The sequence below is a fragment of the Rhinoderma darwinii genome, chromosome 4, assembly GCF_050947455.1.
Source record: "Rhinoderma darwinii isolate aRhiDar2 chromosome 4, aRhiDar2.hap1, whole genome shotgun sequence".
Classification (NCBI taxonomy): Eukaryota; Metazoa; Chordata; class Amphibia; order Anura; family Rhinodermatidae; genus Rhinoderma; species Rhinoderma darwinii.
The window spans coordinates 275,546,534-275,563,983 of record NC_134690.1 but is presented as its reverse complement, the minus strand read 5'-3'; the positions used below and the strand labels follow the sequence as shown (position 1 = coordinate 275,563,983).

At 42.1% G+C, this 17,450-nt stretch overlaps 1 long non-coding RNA gene across 1 annotated transcript in view; it reads left to right on the top strand.

The window, feature by feature from the left end:
* Window positions 1-17,450, top strand: part of LOC142759860 (uncharacterized) — a 93,182-nt gene that overhangs the window by 21,591 nt on the left and 54,141 nt on the right. The window contains exon 2 of the long non-coding RNA XR_012883204.1: window positions 6,799-6,978. This is a non-coding gene — a long non-coding RNA (uncharacterized LOC142759860). The remainder of the gene's footprint in view (window positions 1-6,798; window positions 6,979-17,450) is intronic.

Here is a 17,450-nt window from a genome sequence, read left to right as displayed (position 1 = left end):
GGGAGGCAGGAGAAAGCGTATATCTCGGCAGGAGAAAGCGTAAAAACGGCGCGATAATTGCCGCGAAAATCGGCGTGCAGGGAGAGGAATATCTGGCTCAAAGTTCCAAACGGAATTTTGAGGCAGATATTCCTCCTCCAAAATACTCCGTGTGAACATAGCCTAAAGGGTTAAGAAATTTTCTAAATGCTGTTTTGAATACTTTGAGGGGTGAAGTTTTTAAAATGGGGTGACTTTTTTTGGGTTTCTAATATATAAGGCCCTCAAAGCCACTTCACAACTGAACTGGCCCCTGTAAAAATAGCCTTATGAAATTTTCTTTCAAATGTGAGAAATTGCTGCTAAAGTTCAAAGCCTTGTAACGTCCTAGAAAAATAAAAGGATGTTCAAAAAACGATGCCAATCTAAAGTAGACATATGGGGGATGTTAATTAGCAACAATTTTGTGTGGTATAACTGCCTGTCTTACAAGCAGATACGTTTAAGTTGAGAAAAATGCACATTTTTGCAATTTTTCGCTAAATTTTGGTGTTTTTTACAATTAAATACTGAACATATCAAGCAAATTTTGCCAGTAACATAAAGTCCAATGTGTCACGAGAAAACAATCTCAGAATCGCTTGGATAGGTAAAAGCATTCCGACGTTATTACCACATAAAGTGAAACATGGCAGATTTGAAAAATTAGGCTCTGTCAGGAAGGTCAAAAGTGGCTAAAGAGGGAAGGGGTTAATGTCATGTGTTATTTCCATAATATTGATTATTGATATGCAGAATGTGTTACATTATGAAAGTTTGAAATAATTGTTTTAGAACTTCAGTGTTTAGTTATTTTCCATTCATAATATGTTTTGCACTAATGCATCAGAGCAAGATTTGGGGATACCCCCCTCACATTGACATTTCTGTGCAAGCTGTAAGTTCTGGGCTATATCATGCTGTGTATGTACAGGGCTAACCTTCTCTGACCACAGAGTGTTTAGCAGGATAGCAAGTAGCCGGGGAGAAACAGATGACTGCAGGATCAGGCTACACAGAATTGTCTGTAGTTTGTATTCATGGAGCAAAATAAGAGTTGGGTGTAAGAAACATTAGAGAGTTCTTAACCCTTTCCCGACATCCGCTGTATATATAGAGCGCTGTTGGGAAGGGGTTCCCGCAAACCGCTGTACCATTAATTTGCTGTGATGGCGCCGGCTCAGGTGTCGGCTGTATATTACGGATGACACTCCGGTAACAGCAAGGATCGACATGCAGAATAAAGTTTTAATGTAATTTATGACGCACAGTGAATGCTGAAAAAAATTTAAAATTGCTGAATCGCTGTGTTTTGGTCACCTCCTATTCCAAAAAATTCAATAAAAATCTGCATATGTCCCAAAATAGTATCAATAAAAATAAGTTTGTTCCGTAAAAAAACAAGACCTCACACAACTCCATCAATGGAAAATTAAAAAAAAGTTATGGTTCTAGTAATGCGCGGATGTAAAACCATCCTGATGTGCAGGCCAGAGAGGAACATTTACTCTGCATGGTGAACGGCGTAAACATTTTTATTGAAAAACTATGCCAGAATCACTGTTTGGAGTAAAAAAAATAGTCGCATGTACTCAAAAATAATAACTAAAAACTACAGCTCATCTCGTAAAAAAAAAAAGCCCTCATATGGCTACGTCAATGGAAAAATATAGTAAGACGGGGATGCAGGCCAGAGGAGAACATTCCTTCAGTTTCAAGAAGTGGTTATCAAGGACCTAATATTTGGGAACCAGGATGGGGGGGGGGCCCAAGCACATCTGGGAGCGGGAGGGCCCGTATTATAACAGGACAACACTTTCTCAGCAAAGTTTCCCAAACTACAAAGGAGGAAAGGTCCCAAAATAGGTGCAGTGTGTGTTCCAAAAGGGGACTAAGAATGGACACCATTTATCAGTGCGACATTGGCCTATGCAAAAAGGATTGCTGCAAAGTGTACCACACATTTATGGATTATTTTATTATTTACCCCATTATTATACCACCTTATTATGCCCTGATGTACTCCTCACAGCTTACATATGCCCCCACATTATAAACTGAAATATTGTTAAAACCCCAAACTAAGCTTCCCCCCCAGTAAAATCTGCTCTCCAGAAGCCAAATGGTGCTCCCTCCCTTCTAAGTCCTAGAGTGTGCCGAAACTTAAGGGATTTGTGTCTCCAGTGGCACAACATGGGCACAAACCATTGCACACTGAAATAGAATGTCAGTGGAAAAATTGCAATTTTTCACTTTGCATCATCATCTGCGTACTCATTTCTGAAAAACACCTGTCTGATCCAAATGCTCACAGCACCACGTGATAAATACCCTTTGAAGTGTAGTTCCCAAAATGGGGTCACTTCTCAGGGGTTACTTTTATTGTTTCACATCAGCCCCTGCAATTGTGAACGAATTCTGTGTAAATCACCAAATTAGGCCTCAAATGCGTATGGTGCTCTTTTACACCTGAGTCCTGTCGTATGTCCATGTAAAATATTTGGCTCCATTGTAGGGTGTTTCTAAAACCAGGAAACAATATAATAATTAGATAACTGTCTTTTCACAGTGGCACAAGCTGGGCACAACATATTGGGCACTGAAATGGCATATCTATGGAAAAATGCCTGTTCACTCTGCAACATCCACTGTACACTAATTTACACCTGATGGGTCAACATGCTCATTACACCCCTAGATGAATGCTTTGAGGGGTATAGTTTATAAAATGGGATCATTTCTGTTTTGGTAACTCAGGGGCCATAGCTGTATGAGGACTTGTTTTTTGCAGGATTAGTTTTACTTTTTAATGGCCCCATTTTGGGGTACATATCATTTTTTTATTAACTTTTATTAACTTTTTTTTTGGGGGGGGGATAGAAAAAACCCCTGAAATTCCGCCATAGTTCTATGCGTTTTAAATTGACGCTGTCCACTGTGCGGTGTAAATAACATGTTACCTTTATTCTATGGGTCTCTACAATTACGACGATACCACATATGTATTGTTTTTTTTATGTTTTACGGCTTTTGCACAATAAAAACACATTTGAACTAAAATGATTTGTTTTTGCATCGTTGCTTTACAAGAGCCGTCATTTTTTTATTTTTCCGTCAATGTAGTGATTTTATGGGCTTTTTTTTTTTTTTGCGGGACGAGACGAGTTTTGATTGGAACTGTTTTGGGGTACATTGGACTTATTGATTAACTTTTATCATGACTTTTTTGGGGGGCAATGGAAAAAATTGCAATTTCGCCATTGTTGTTTGCGTTTTTTTTACTGTAATTTTTATTAATAATTTTGATTTCACATAACTAATTTTTTTAGTCTCACTAGGGGACTTTACTATATCATCTTTAAATCGCTGCTATAATGCTTTGGTATACTTAGTATACCAGAGCATTATTACCTGTCCTGTGTAAATCTGACAGGCAATCTATTAGGACATGCCTACGGCTGCCATGACACCCCATCGGAGGCCCGCGATTGCAAGTTAATTGCTGTGGTTGCTATTGATCGCAGCATTTAACGGGTTAAACGGCCGCGATCGAAGTAAACTTAGATCACGGTCATTGGAGCAGGAGTCCGGTTGTCATTGGTGGTCACTAAGGGGTTAAAAAAAATTATGCTCTATCAGGAAGGAGAAAACTGGCTGCAACGGCGTGGGGTTAATCAAGTACTGCACTAGTCTATCCAATGGAAAATAAAAGAAATTTGATGGACTCATGGATCCCCATAGACTTGAGTCTATGGAGGGATTCGTTGAAAATGGAACTAAATAGGACATGTTCTATTTTTCATGAACCCTTCACACGGTCTGTTGAAACAACGGCTGTGTGAACATCCCCATTGCAATACATGTGTCCGTGTGGTGGCCGTTGTTTTAACGGCCATCACACGGACGAATTCTATATTCGTCTGTATTCGGCCTAAGTCAAACTGGTCTGTAGTAGCATCTTTAAAAACAAAAGCCATAATGCCAGTGTGCACAAAGTATAAGTATAAGTAATATAAACATCCAATGCTATTGCACCAGATAGACCGAAATACTGCATAAGATTTGTATTGTTGTATGTTTTTATTTCTGTAGGAAAAAGGATTTTGCAACATTAAAAAAAATGTTCAAGAAAATGTGAACATTAGAATATTTTGGCAGACAGAACAGAACAGATAATGCTGATTACACCTTCACAAAACGCTCCACAAATGCACTCTATGTATGGTTAAGATAATATTTCAGGGTTTACTGTTTTCTGGTAGTGGGGAATGAGATAAATATATACCTCAGTGGCCCTCAAGACGTGGTAGGTGTACTCCAAAGCATACATGCCAAAACTCACTGAACTAGTAAACTGTTGAGTGAAGCTGTGGCTGCCAGGGTAACAACGTGAGGGGTCATGGTGAAGCTTCTAGCGTTGGCACTCTTTTCTCTCGTGTGTGACATCATCATGGTCTGTCTCTGGATTAGGGGGGATAGGATGTGGCAATTCCATTCTACTTCTGTAGTAACTATTTGAGGGGAACCTGGCAAATCCTCCACTACTGTAATAACTATTGGGGAGGGAGAGGTCCTGGCAACTACACTTCATCTCTCTGGTGGTTTAACCCTGCGACATCCATTTTTTTTTTTCATTTTCTTTTTTACCTCTCTGCCTTCCAATAGCCAGAACTTTACGACTGATTCTTTTTTGCAGGAAGAGATTTTAGTTTTTAATGGTACCATTTAATGTACCATATAATGTACTGAGGAGTTTTTAATAATTATTTGGTTTGGTGGAATCGAAAAAAAAGCCATTCCTCCATTGTTTTCTGTGTTTCGGTTTTACAGTATTCACCCAGTGGTAAAAATGATGTGTTAACTATATTCTGCGGGTCAAAATGATTACAGTGATACCAAATTGATATTGTTTGTTTTATTTTTGTCTTTTACTACTAATACAAAAAAATTCAAATATTCTAAGGCCCATAACTTTTTTTATTATTCAGTCGATGGAGCTGTGTGTGGGCTTGTTTTTTTTGTGACGTGAGCTAATATTGGTCTCATTTTTCAGTATATATATCCCTAAAAACGTAATAATACACTGGAAGGACCAATAGGTGGACCAAGATGGGAGACCTGGGGGCCTTAATTAGGCAACCCACGTTTGCATCCTTGGAGGATTGATGGGTTGACACAGTACAAAATGCTACTGTATTTACTGTACCTCATTGTTAAACACTGACCAGTGCATTGTTTTGTGGCTGTATCAATTTACCCTTATTGATTTTAACTCCACCCCTTAAAGGCTATGTAGACCTTTGAAATTTTTGTTTTTCTTTCTTTTCTGTGAAAATGTCTATCAGTGTGATTGGTGCAACTTTCAAAATACTTTTTATTAATAATTATTTTTACTTTTTGATGTACAGCTGCTTTGTATGCTGTATACAGAGCAGCTGGATCGTGCGCTAGGACCTGAATCCGTCAGTTTCACGGGACAGACAGGTTCAGTGTCAGCGGATATTGCGGGTCACGCCAGATCCACCTGTAATCTATCACATTTAAGTTTTGAACTGAGATGTGATCGATAGTAGCTCAATCCTGCGTGACAGAGACACGCAGGACAAGCTTTCACTGAACCTGTTAGTCCTGCGGACCTGACAAATACAGGTTTCAGCGCTTGATACAGCTGCCCTGCATACAGTATGCAAAGCAGCTGTACATCAAAAAATCTAAATAATTTTAAAAACATTTTATTTGAAAGTTGCACCAATAACACTGAGACATTTAAAGATTTCAAAGGTGTACATAGCCTTTAATAATGTCACGCTCAATTTGTCCTGTTTTCTGATGAAAGCAAATTTTGCATTTCATTTGGAAATCTAGGTCCCAGAGTCTGGAGGAAGAGTGGAGAGGCGTCAATCCAAGTTGCTTGCGGTCCAGTGTGAAGTTTCCACATTCAGTGATTGTTTGGGGAGCCATGTCATCTACTGGTGTTGGTCCACTGTGTTATATTAAGTCCAGAGTCAACACAGCCGTCTACCAGGAAATTTTAGAGCACTACATGCTTCCCTCTGCTGACAAGCTTTATGGAGATGCTGATTTAATTTTCCAGCAGGACTTGGCACATGCCCACGCTGCCAAAAGTAACAATACCTGGTTTAATAACCACAGTATCACTGTGCTTGATTGGACAGCAAACTCGCCTGACCTAAACCCCATAGAGAATTTATGGGGTATTGTCAAGAGGAAGATGGGATATTCCAGACCCAACAATGCAGACGAGCTGAAGGCCAATATCAAAGCAACCTGGGCTTCCATAACACCTCAGTAGTGCCACAGGCTGATCCCCTCCATGCTACACCGCATTGATGCAGTAATTCAAGCAAAAGGAGCCCCGGCCAAGTATTGAGTGCATATACTGTACATACTTTTCAGTAGGCCAACATTTCTGTATTAAAAATAATTTTTGAAATTTGGCTTATTTAATAATCTTATTTTCTGAGACACTAAATTTTGGGTTTTTATTAACTGTTAGCCATAATCATCAATATTAAAATAAAAACATGCTGGAAATAGATCACTCTGCGTGTAATGAATCTATATAATATATGAGTTTCACTCTTTGAATTGAATTTCTGAAATAAATTAACTTTTTGATGATATTTTAATTAATTGAGAAGGACTAGAATACCTCTGTTTCTTACTGTATGGCCTGATGTAGACATAAATTCTGTTGAAACACGTTGTGAATTTTAATCTTTATTAATTAAACATCTGCTTAATTTTGTTCCTTCTCAGCAGCGCCCGAAAATCCTTGCATTAATTATCCCCCCAAAAATTTTTATGCAATTTGACCTCAACCTGCAAGATTTTAAAGCCCTTTTCTCACGCACAAGGAAGGAGCAGCAGCTGAGGACCATTTCAACTTTCTTATATTCTATTAGCAAAGTTGTGCCTGTGCTAGCACAACCCTAAAAGGTGAGCATAATACCACTTGCCCCCTGTTCACATGTTTGTGTAATTAACTTGCATTGAGGTATCTGCACAATCATACCTCCCAACCGTCCCAGATTCAGCGGGACCGTTCCGGATTACGGGCCGTATCCCGGGCGGCCGGGGGTATGCCCCGGTGTCAATTGTATCTGCATCCTCAGGACGCAGATACAGTTGAACTCAATGCTGAAGCAGGGAACTGTCAGCTCCCTGCTTTAGCATTAGTACAGAGGACTCCCCGGGCACAGCATTACTTTAAGCGCTGAGCCTAGGGAAGCCCTTGACGTCACTGTCCATATATGGACAGTGACGTCGGGGGCTCGTCCAGGAGTGGAATTCCCTGCCAGAGCGTTGTCGACACTCTGACCGGGGATTCCGCACCTAGAGGGAACCCCTGACGTCACTGTCCATATATGGACAGTAGATACAAAAGTTAGAGGTATGGGCAGCACAACAGAACAGCAAAAGCCTCAAGGGCAAATGGGTGCCGTTCTCTGGGAATCCGACTAGAAGATCCCACAATATGCAGACAAGAGGAAGAGGCAGCACTCCCAAGTTGAAAATAAAAAATAAATGGATTTATTCTACCATTGGTGCAAGAAAGTAGTTCAGCGTTACAGCTGCTCAATGAAGCCTTTGTCAAGCAGCTTGTTTGCATATATGAGCAATTACATCATGTGCTCCTTATAGAGCGGAATCCCCATCCAGAGCATTGCAGACGCTCTGGCCGGATAATCCCCTTCTTGAGGGAACCCCTGACGTTACTGTCCATATGTGGACAGTAATGTCAGTGGCTCCTCCTTGAGCAAAATCCGCTGCCAGAGCGTGACCGACTCTGTGGCCGGGGATTCCGCTCCTAGAGGGAACCCCTGATGTCACTGTCCATAAATGGACAGTGACGCCAGTGGCTCTCCCTGGAGCGGAATCCCTGGCCACAGCGTGGCCAATGCTCTGGCTGGGGATTCCGTCCTAGAGGTAGAAGTTCCAATAGCACTATCTTCAAGGGGTGGGGGGTGGCACTATCTACATGGGTACTGTGGTGCTTTCTACATGGGCACTGTGTGTGGCACTATCTACATGGGCACTGGCACTTTATATGTGGGCACTGACACTAGGGGCAGCTAAGACTGCATTATACTGTATGGTGGCAGCTAAAGGGGCATTATACTGTATGGGGGGCATTATACTGTATATGGGAGCTAAGGGGGCATTATACTGTGTAAGCGCAGCTTTGGGGCATTATACTGTATAGGGGACTCTAAGGGCATTATACTGTATGGGGCAGCTGTGGGGGCATTATACTGTATGGTGGCAGCTTTAATGTATTATACTGTGGGGGCATTATGCTGCATGGTATACTATAGTGTATGGGGACATTATACTATATGGGGGCATCTGTGTGGGCATTATACTGTATGGGGGCGTTTTGCTGTATGGGGCAGCTATAGGACATTATGCTTTATGGGGGAATATGTTGGGCCATTATACTGCATGGGGACATCTGTGTGGGCTTTATACTGTATGGGTGCATCCAGGGGTGGGATCTGGTGGGAACTTGGCACAGGGGACTATAGAGGGGGCACTAACTACAGGGGACTATATAGGGGCACTAACTACAGGGGACTATATAGGGGCCCCTATCTACAGGGTACCATATAGGGGACCTAACTATGGGGGATTGTATAGGGGACCTAACTACAGGGGACTCTATAGGGGTCCTATCTACATGGAACGCCTCAGGGGGCACTATCTACAGGGAATGCCTCAGGGGGCACTATCTACAGGGAACGCTTCAGGGGGCACTATCTACAGGGAACGCCTCAGGGGGCTCTATCTACAGGGAACACCTCAGAGGGGAATTTTCTACAGGGGACGCCACAGGGGGTACGATCTACAGGGAACGCCTCAGGGGGCACGATCTACAGGGGACGCTGCAGGGGGCCCTTTCTACATGGAACGCCACAGGAGGCCCTATCTACATGGAATGCCACAGGTGGCCCTATCTACAGGGAATGCTACAGGGGGCTCTATCTACAGGGGACGCTCCTATCTACAAAGGGCTCCTTGGGGAGAACTATGTACGGAGGGCTCTATGAGGGGCACTATCTACAGGAGGAACTGTGTGTGTGTTTCATTAGTTTACAGTGTTTGACACAATTTTATTCATAGACACAGTATATGAATATTATATTCGGGCATAGTGTATGATACTATTATATTTAGGGGGCATAGAGTGTGGCACCATGAGAATTTTATCTCGCTTTTAGGTTTGGAGATGTTGAGAAAGTGAGCTTCCGAAGACATCTGAGTGGCAAACTAAACAAAAATGGGTCGTGGCCAGGAGGCGTCATCATAGAGGTCTGGACCAAATGGAAAAGAAAAGAGAAAAAGAATGACTCCAAGACGAGAAGACGTCACCGGTAAATCACTAAATGTAAATGTTTATTCTCCCTGTGACAGATCAGTACTGTAGTCACTGTATGATGTGCAGCGAGATGATGGGTGTTTCGTTCTTTTTTTGTGAAACAGCAACTCCCAGCATATCCTTACTATCAATCTGGCTATACTGGGAGCTGTAGTTTTATGCCGTACAAACTTATATGGCAGGGGTTAAGCTGAATTTGCAAATGATCTCTGTACTGAGATGTATTTGTGCTTATGCTGTATTTATGTACTAAGCTTTGTTCTGGTGCTGCATATATATGTACTGAACTTGGTTTTGGAGTTATATACATCATAACAACCAAGTTCAAGAACATACAGTGAAGGAAATAAGTATTTGATCCCTTGCTGATTTTGTAAGTTTGCCCACTGTCAAAGTCATGAACAGTCTATAATTTTTAGGCTAGGTTAATTATACCAGTGAGAGATAGATTATCTAAAAAAACAACAAAAAACTGAAAATCACATAGTCAAAATTATATATATTTATTTGCATTGTGCACAGAGAAATAAGTATTTGATCCCTTTGGCAAACAAGACTTAATACTTGGTGGCAAAACCCTTGTTGGCAAGCACAGGAGTCAGACGTTTTTTGTAGTTGATGATGAGGTTTGCACACATGTTAGATGGAATTTTGGCCCACTCCTCTTTGCAGATCATCTGTAAATCATTACGATTTTGAGGCTGTCGCTTGGCAACTCGGATCTTCAGCTCCCTCCATAAGTTTTCGATGGGATTAAGGTCTGAAGACCGGCTAGGCCACTCCATGACCTTTATGTGCTTCTTTTTGAGCTACTCCTTTGTTGCCTTGGCTGTATGTTTCGGGTCATTGTCGTGCTGGAAGACCCAGCCACGAGACATTTTTTATGTCCTGGTGGAGGGAAGGAGGTGGTCACTCAGGATTTGACGGTACATGGCTCCATCCATTCTCCCATTGATGCGGTGAAGTAGTCCTGTGCCCTTAGCAGAGAAACACCCCCAAAACATAATGTTTCCACCTCCATGCTTGACAGTGGGGATGGTGTTCTTTGGGTCATAGGCAGCATTTCTCTTCCTCCAAACACGGCGAGTTGAGTTAATGCCAAAGAACTCAATTTTAGTCTCATCTGAGCACAGCACCTTCTCCCAATCACTCTCAGAATCATCCAGATGTTCATTTGCAAACTTCAGACGGGCCTGTACATGTGCCTTCTTGAGCAGGGGTACCTTGCGGGCACTGCAGGATTTTAATCCATTACGGCGTAATGTGTTACCAATGGTTTTCTTGGTGACTGTGGTCCCAGCTGCCTTGAGATCATTAACAAGTTCCCCCCGTGTAGTTTTCGGCTGAGCTCTCACCTTCCTCAGGTTCAAGGATACCCCACGAGGTGAGATTTTGCATGGAGCCCCAGATCGATGTCGATTGACAGTCATTTTGTATGTCTTCCATTTTCTTACTATTGCACCAACAGTTGTCTCCTTCTCACCCAGCGTTTACTTATGGTTTTGTAGCCCATTCCAGCCTTGTGCAGGTCTATGATCTTGTCCCTGACATCCTTAGAAAGCTCTTTGGTCTTGCCCATGTTGTAGAGGTTAGAGTCAGACTGATTAATTGAGTCTGTGGACAGGAGTCTTTTATACAGGTGACCATTTAAGACAGCTGTCTTTAATGCAGGCACCAAGTTGATTTGGAGCATGTAACTGGTCTGGAGGATGCTGAACTCTTAATGGTTGGTAGGGGATCAAATACTTATTTCTCTGTGCACAATGCAAATAAATATATATAATTTTGACTATGTGATTTTCAGTTTTTTTTTTAAATATAATCTATCTCTCAGTGGTAAAATTAACCTAGCCTAAAAAATCTAGACTGTTCATGACTTTGACAGTGGGCAAACTTACAAAATCAGCAAGGGATCTAATACTTATTTCCTTCACTGTATATAAAGACAAGCTGAGAACATATATACAACTCCAGAACCAAGCTTAGCATATAAATACAGTACCAGAGCCAAGCTCAGTACATATATACAGCACCACAACAAAGCTTATTACATATATACAGGACCAAGCTCAGTACATATATACAGGATCGGAACAAAGCTCAGTACATATATACAGCACCAGAACAAAGCTCGGTACATATATACAGCACCACAACTAAGCTCAATACATATATACAGCATCAGAACCACACTCAGTACATAAATAGAATACCAAAACCAAGCTCATTACATATATACATCATAACAACCAAGCTCAAAATATACTGTACTGCGCTTGTTTCTGGTGCAGTACATATGTACTGAGTTTAGTTTTGGTGCTGTATTTATTTGCTGAGCTTGGTTCTGGTATTGTATATATGTACTGAGTTTGGTTCTTGTGCTGTATATATTTACGGAGCTTGGTTCTGGTGCTGTGTATATATGTACTGAGCTTGTTCTGGTACTGTATATATGTACTGAGCTTCACTCTGGTGCTGTATATATGTACTCTGCTTGGTTCTGGAGTTGTATTTATGTTCCGAGCTTCTCTTTGGTGCTGTATATATGTAGTGAGTTTGGTTATGGTGCTGTATATATGTACTGATTTTTGTTCTGGTGCTGTATATATATGTACTGAGTTTTGTTCTGGTGCTGTAAATATGTACTGAGCTTTGTTCTGGTGCTGTATGTATGTACTGAGCTTTGTTCTGGTGCTGTATATATGTACTGAGCTTTGATCTGGTGTTGTATATATGTACTGAGCTTGGTTCTGGTGTTGTATTTATGTACTGAGCTTTGTTCTGGGGCTGTATATTTGTACCGAGCTTTGTTCTGGTGCTGGATATATGTACTGAGCTTTGTTCTGGTGCCGTATATATGTATTAGCCGGGAGATTTTTTTGCGGCTTACTACGCACACCGCGCTGTCCTCCACCCTTCTCACATTGCACAGCCTAACTAAATGGGCTGAGGACGCTAAGGATATTGAATGTGCACATATAGGTCTATACGTAATATGTGAGTTTAATATAATGAGTGTAGGTAGGTAGGTATGTATTCTGATGTAATTATATACATAGTGCGGAAATCCAGTTAAACATTTTGTACAGGGAATTTCTTTATTTAGAGTCCACTTTAATATAGGGCGTATTTGTAATATCGTAATTATTTTATCATTAAAATCCTTTTCCATGGCGCGATACACCGCAAAACACTGCAAGCCCCCCCCCCAGCGCGTATGTCTTTGTCCACAATACAGGGAACCTGTTGTTAACCCCTTCGCGCTCAGGTCAGTAATAGTACGTCCTGCTAAGTAGAACGTTCGCGCTCAGGTCAGTACTATTACTGACCTGAGTAAACACGGCGCCATTTAATCCCGGCGCGTGTTTGAGCTGTGATACCTGCTGTTTCCGACAGCAGGCTATCACAGCTTAGTGTGCAGGGACCGATCGCGGCGGTCCCCGCCGATTAACCCCTTAGAAGCCGCGTTCAATAGCGATCGCGGCTTCTTAGGGGTTAAGCTGCCATCGCCGGCCTGCTACACGATAGCGGGCCGCGATGGCTACTATGGCAACCAGAATCCTAACAATGGACTCTGGCTACGCCATCGATGGAAGCCTAGTGGATCCCGACAAAGTCAGGACCCACTATGCTTGCTGTCAGCGAACAGCTGACAGCTCTAATACACTGCACTACGCATGTAGTGCAGTGTATTAGAATAGCGATCAGAGCCTCCTGCCCTCATGTCCCCTAGTGGGACAAAGTAAAAAAAGTGTGAAAAAGTAAAAAAAAGTTGTGTAAAAATAAGAAAATAAAAGATTTAAAAGTAATAAAAGTAAAAGTCCCCCTTTTTCCCTTATCAGTTCTTTATTATTAATAAAAATATATAAATAAACTATACATAATTGGTATCGCCGCGTCCGTAACGTCCTGAACTACAAAACGATGTCGTTATTTATCCCGCGCGGTGAACGCCGTAAGAGAAAATAATAATAAACCGTACCAAAATCACAATTGTTTGGTCACTTCACCTCCCAAAAAATTGAATAAAAAGAGATCAAAAAGTCGCATGTACCTAAAAATGGTACTGATCGAAACTACAGTTCGTTACGCAAAAAATAAGTCCTCGCACGACTTTCCTGATGGAAAAATCAAACAGTTATGGCTCTTAGAATAAGGTAACACAAAAAATAAATTATATTTTACAAAATGTATTTTATTGTGCAAACGCCATAAGACATAAAAAAAACCTATAAACATCTGGTATCGCCGTAATCGTATCGCCCCGCAGAATAAAGTGAATATGTAATTTATAGCGCACGGTGAACGTTGTAAATTTTTTTTAATAAAAAACAATAGTAAAATTGCTGTTTTTTTAGTCACCACGCCACCTAAAATTAGAATAAAAACTGATCAAAAAGTCGCATGCACCCCAAGAAAACTACAATGGATTCCTCAAGGTCTCTAGTTTCCAAAAAGGGGTCACTTTTGGGGGGTTTCCACTGTTTTAGCACCACAAGACCTCTTCAAACCGGACATGGTGCCTAATAAATTAAATTAAATTAATTAAATGTCACCTCTACTTTGCTCTAAATTCCTGTGAAACGCCTAAAGGGTTAATAAACTTTTTAAATGCTGTTGTGAATACTTTGAGGGGTCTAGTTTCTGAAATGGGGTGTTTGATAAGGGTGTCTAATATATGGGCCCCTCAAAGCAACTTCAGAACTGAGCTGGAAACTAAAAAATAAAATAAAAATGAGGCAATACTTCGCTTCTTACATTATACTCATAATGAGCCGTGCCCACCCCGAGATGACCCCAGTTTTGACCGTTTGTATAAACGGAGACCCCTATTAGACCATTTCAGTGCCCGGTTTTCCCAAGCATTCACCCCCGAGAAGTGTATTTCTATAGATGAATCCCTGGTACATTTGAAAGGGAGGCTTCAATTCCGCGAGTACCTGCCGGGTAAGAGGGCAAGGTATGGCGTGAAGATGTATAAGCTGTGCGAGAGTGCGTCAGGGTATACCTACAAATTTAGGATATATGAAGGGAAGGACACCAGTTCTCAGCCCCCAGAATGCCCCCCCTTACTGGGAGTTAATACAAAAATTGTGTGGGATTTGGTGCACCCACTGCTGAACCAGGGTTACCACCTCTACCTGGATAATTTTTATACCAGCGTCCCACTCTTCAACTGCCTCGCTTCCAGAAGTCCTGCGGCATGCAGCACTGCTAGAAGAAACCTGAGAGGCCTCCCTAAGACTCTGCTTGGGCAAACACTCAGAAGGGGTGAGAGCAGGGCACAATCTAGCAGCAACATATTGTGTGTCAAGTACAAGACCAGGGAGATGCCACACCAGTACCCATGTACCTGTACGAGGTACCAGTACAGGGACCCCCAAACTAGACTGCATCCTGGACTACAATAGGTACATGGGAGGGGTGGACTTGTCAGATCAAGTCCTGAAGCCTTACAGTACTTCTGGAAGCGGGGCCACAGGCATCGTACCAGGGCAACACTTTTTAGGAGAAGTTCCCCAAACTGGCAAGAAGGGAAAAAGTCAAAAGAGGTGCAGAGTCTGCTATAAGAGGGGGATAAGGAAGGACACAATATATCAATGTGACGCGTGTCCCGAAAACCAGAGCTCTGTATGAAAGAGTGTTTTCAAATTTATCATCCATCCCTTTATTTTTAATTTACCCCAGTTTTACTCGCTCTGATCCACTTCGCACAGCTTACCCCTCCTCATCTTTCCCCTCTGAGCCCTGCTGTGTGCCCAGGCAGCTGATAACAGCCACATGTAGGGTATTGCCGTACCCGGGAGAGCCAACATTACAGTTTATGAGGTGTATATCTCCGGTGGCGCATGCTGGGCACAATATATCGGACACTGAATTGGCATATATGTATAGAAAATTGCAAATTTCACTCTGCACCAACTGCTGCACATTATCTTTTACACAATACCTGTGGGGTCAAAATGCTCACTACACCTCTAGATGAATTCCTTAAGGGGTGTAGATTTTAAAACAGGGTCACTTCTTGGGGGTTTCAACTGTACTGGTACCTTAGGGGCTTCTGCGTACAAGACTTAGCACAAGAAAAGCTCCAGTAGGCCAAATGGTGGTCCTTTCCTTCTGAGCCCTGCCGTGTGCCCAGGCAGCTAATAACAGCCACATGTAGGGTATTGCCGTACCCGGGAGAGCCCACATTACAGTTTATGGGGTGTATGTCTCCGGTGGCACATGCTGGGCACAATATATCGGACACTGACATGGCATATATATAGAAAATTGCAAATCTCACTCTGCACCATCTGCTGCGCATTATCTTTTACACAATACCTGTGGGGTCAAAATGCTCACTACACCTCTAGATGAATTCCTTAAGGGGTGTCGTTTTTAAAATGGGGTCACTTCTCGGGGGTTTCAACTGTACTGATACCTCAGGGGCTTCTGCACACACGACTTAGCACCAGAAAATTCCCAGTAGGCCACATGGTGGTCCTTTCCTTCTGAGCCCTCCCATGGGCCCAAACGGCAGTTTATCACCACAAATAGGGTATTGCCACACTCAGGACAAATTGGGCAACAAAATGCGGTATTTTATTCCTTGTGAAAATAAGAAATTTTGAGCCAAAACTACCTCTTATTGGAAAAAATATATATTTTTTTTTAATTCACAGCCCAATTCAAATAAATTCTGTGAAAAAACTGTGGGGTCTAAATGGTCACAACACCCATAAATAAATTCTTTGAGGGGTGTAGTTTCCAAAATGGGGTGACTTCTGGTGGGTTTCCATTGCTTTGATACCTTTGGGGCTCTGCAAATGCGACATGGCACCCGAAAACCAATTCAGCAAAATCTGGGCTCCAAAGAACACATAGCGCTCCTTTCCTTCTGAGGCCTCCCATGGGCCCAAACGGCAGTTTATCACCACAAATGGGGTATTGCCGCACTCAGGACAAATTGGGCAACAAATTGGGGTATTTTATTCCTTGTGAAAATAAGAAATTTTGAGCCAAAACTACCTCTTATTGGAAAAAATTACATTTTTTTGAATTCACAGCCCAATTCAAATAAATTCTGTGAAAAAACTGTGGAGTCTAAATGGTCTAGTTCACTGAAGTAACAATAAAGTAAAAAATACCTTTTAATTAGTAACTAGTTAAAAACAGGGGTAATACACCACTGTGACATAAGCCCCACCGTGATTGTTAAAAAACGTATTAAACAAAAAAACACTGAGTCATTGTGATACATCTAACTCGGTGTTGATAACAATATTATGTCTGGAAACAGCATATATCCAGGGCACATCAGTAGTACAATCCCAAAATAAAGCACAGGCGTCCGAATAGATCGGGTCTCCTAGTGCTGGGTGTAACACGATATGACTATCCCCAATGCAAACATTCCATAAACAAAACAACGACCCTACGCGTTTCAGGTACTCATCCTCAGGGGTCCGTATAATGGTAACTCTGGCCTTCACACCAGCGATAGAATCCTTTAACAGCAGATATTCTGCTGTGCGTCACGGCAAAGATGCACGTATTGATGTCAACGGCATACTTCATTGCAGGCGCTACGTTACTATAAACGCTAAACTCCACCCCTCGTATTCTAGCGGCAAACATGAACTGACCAATCCCCACACCCTCACGATTAGTGACACCTGCCCATGTGACCCCCCGCCGTCAGCTGACAACCAGGGGTCATCATCGGCCGCATCAAGCCGCACGCGCAGGCGCAGTAGAAGTCAGGGACAATTCGCCCAGACTGCCAAAATAGGAGAAGGTAAGCGCTACACGATAATGGATTGTAAGTAAATCTCGCGGGACAGTTAAACACCGCAAGTAGGCTACCTCACAAAGCAACTAAAAATGTAATTAAACATATGTAGGGTGGAAGGAAATACGATCCCTCATGACATGGGGGACCGAGAGACGATCGCCGTTAAAAAACGGCAGACCAAACGGGCCATCTCAAACCTACATGTGTTGGGCAAAAATGAACTCACCCACCCCCTGGGCAACCCAAGGGAGA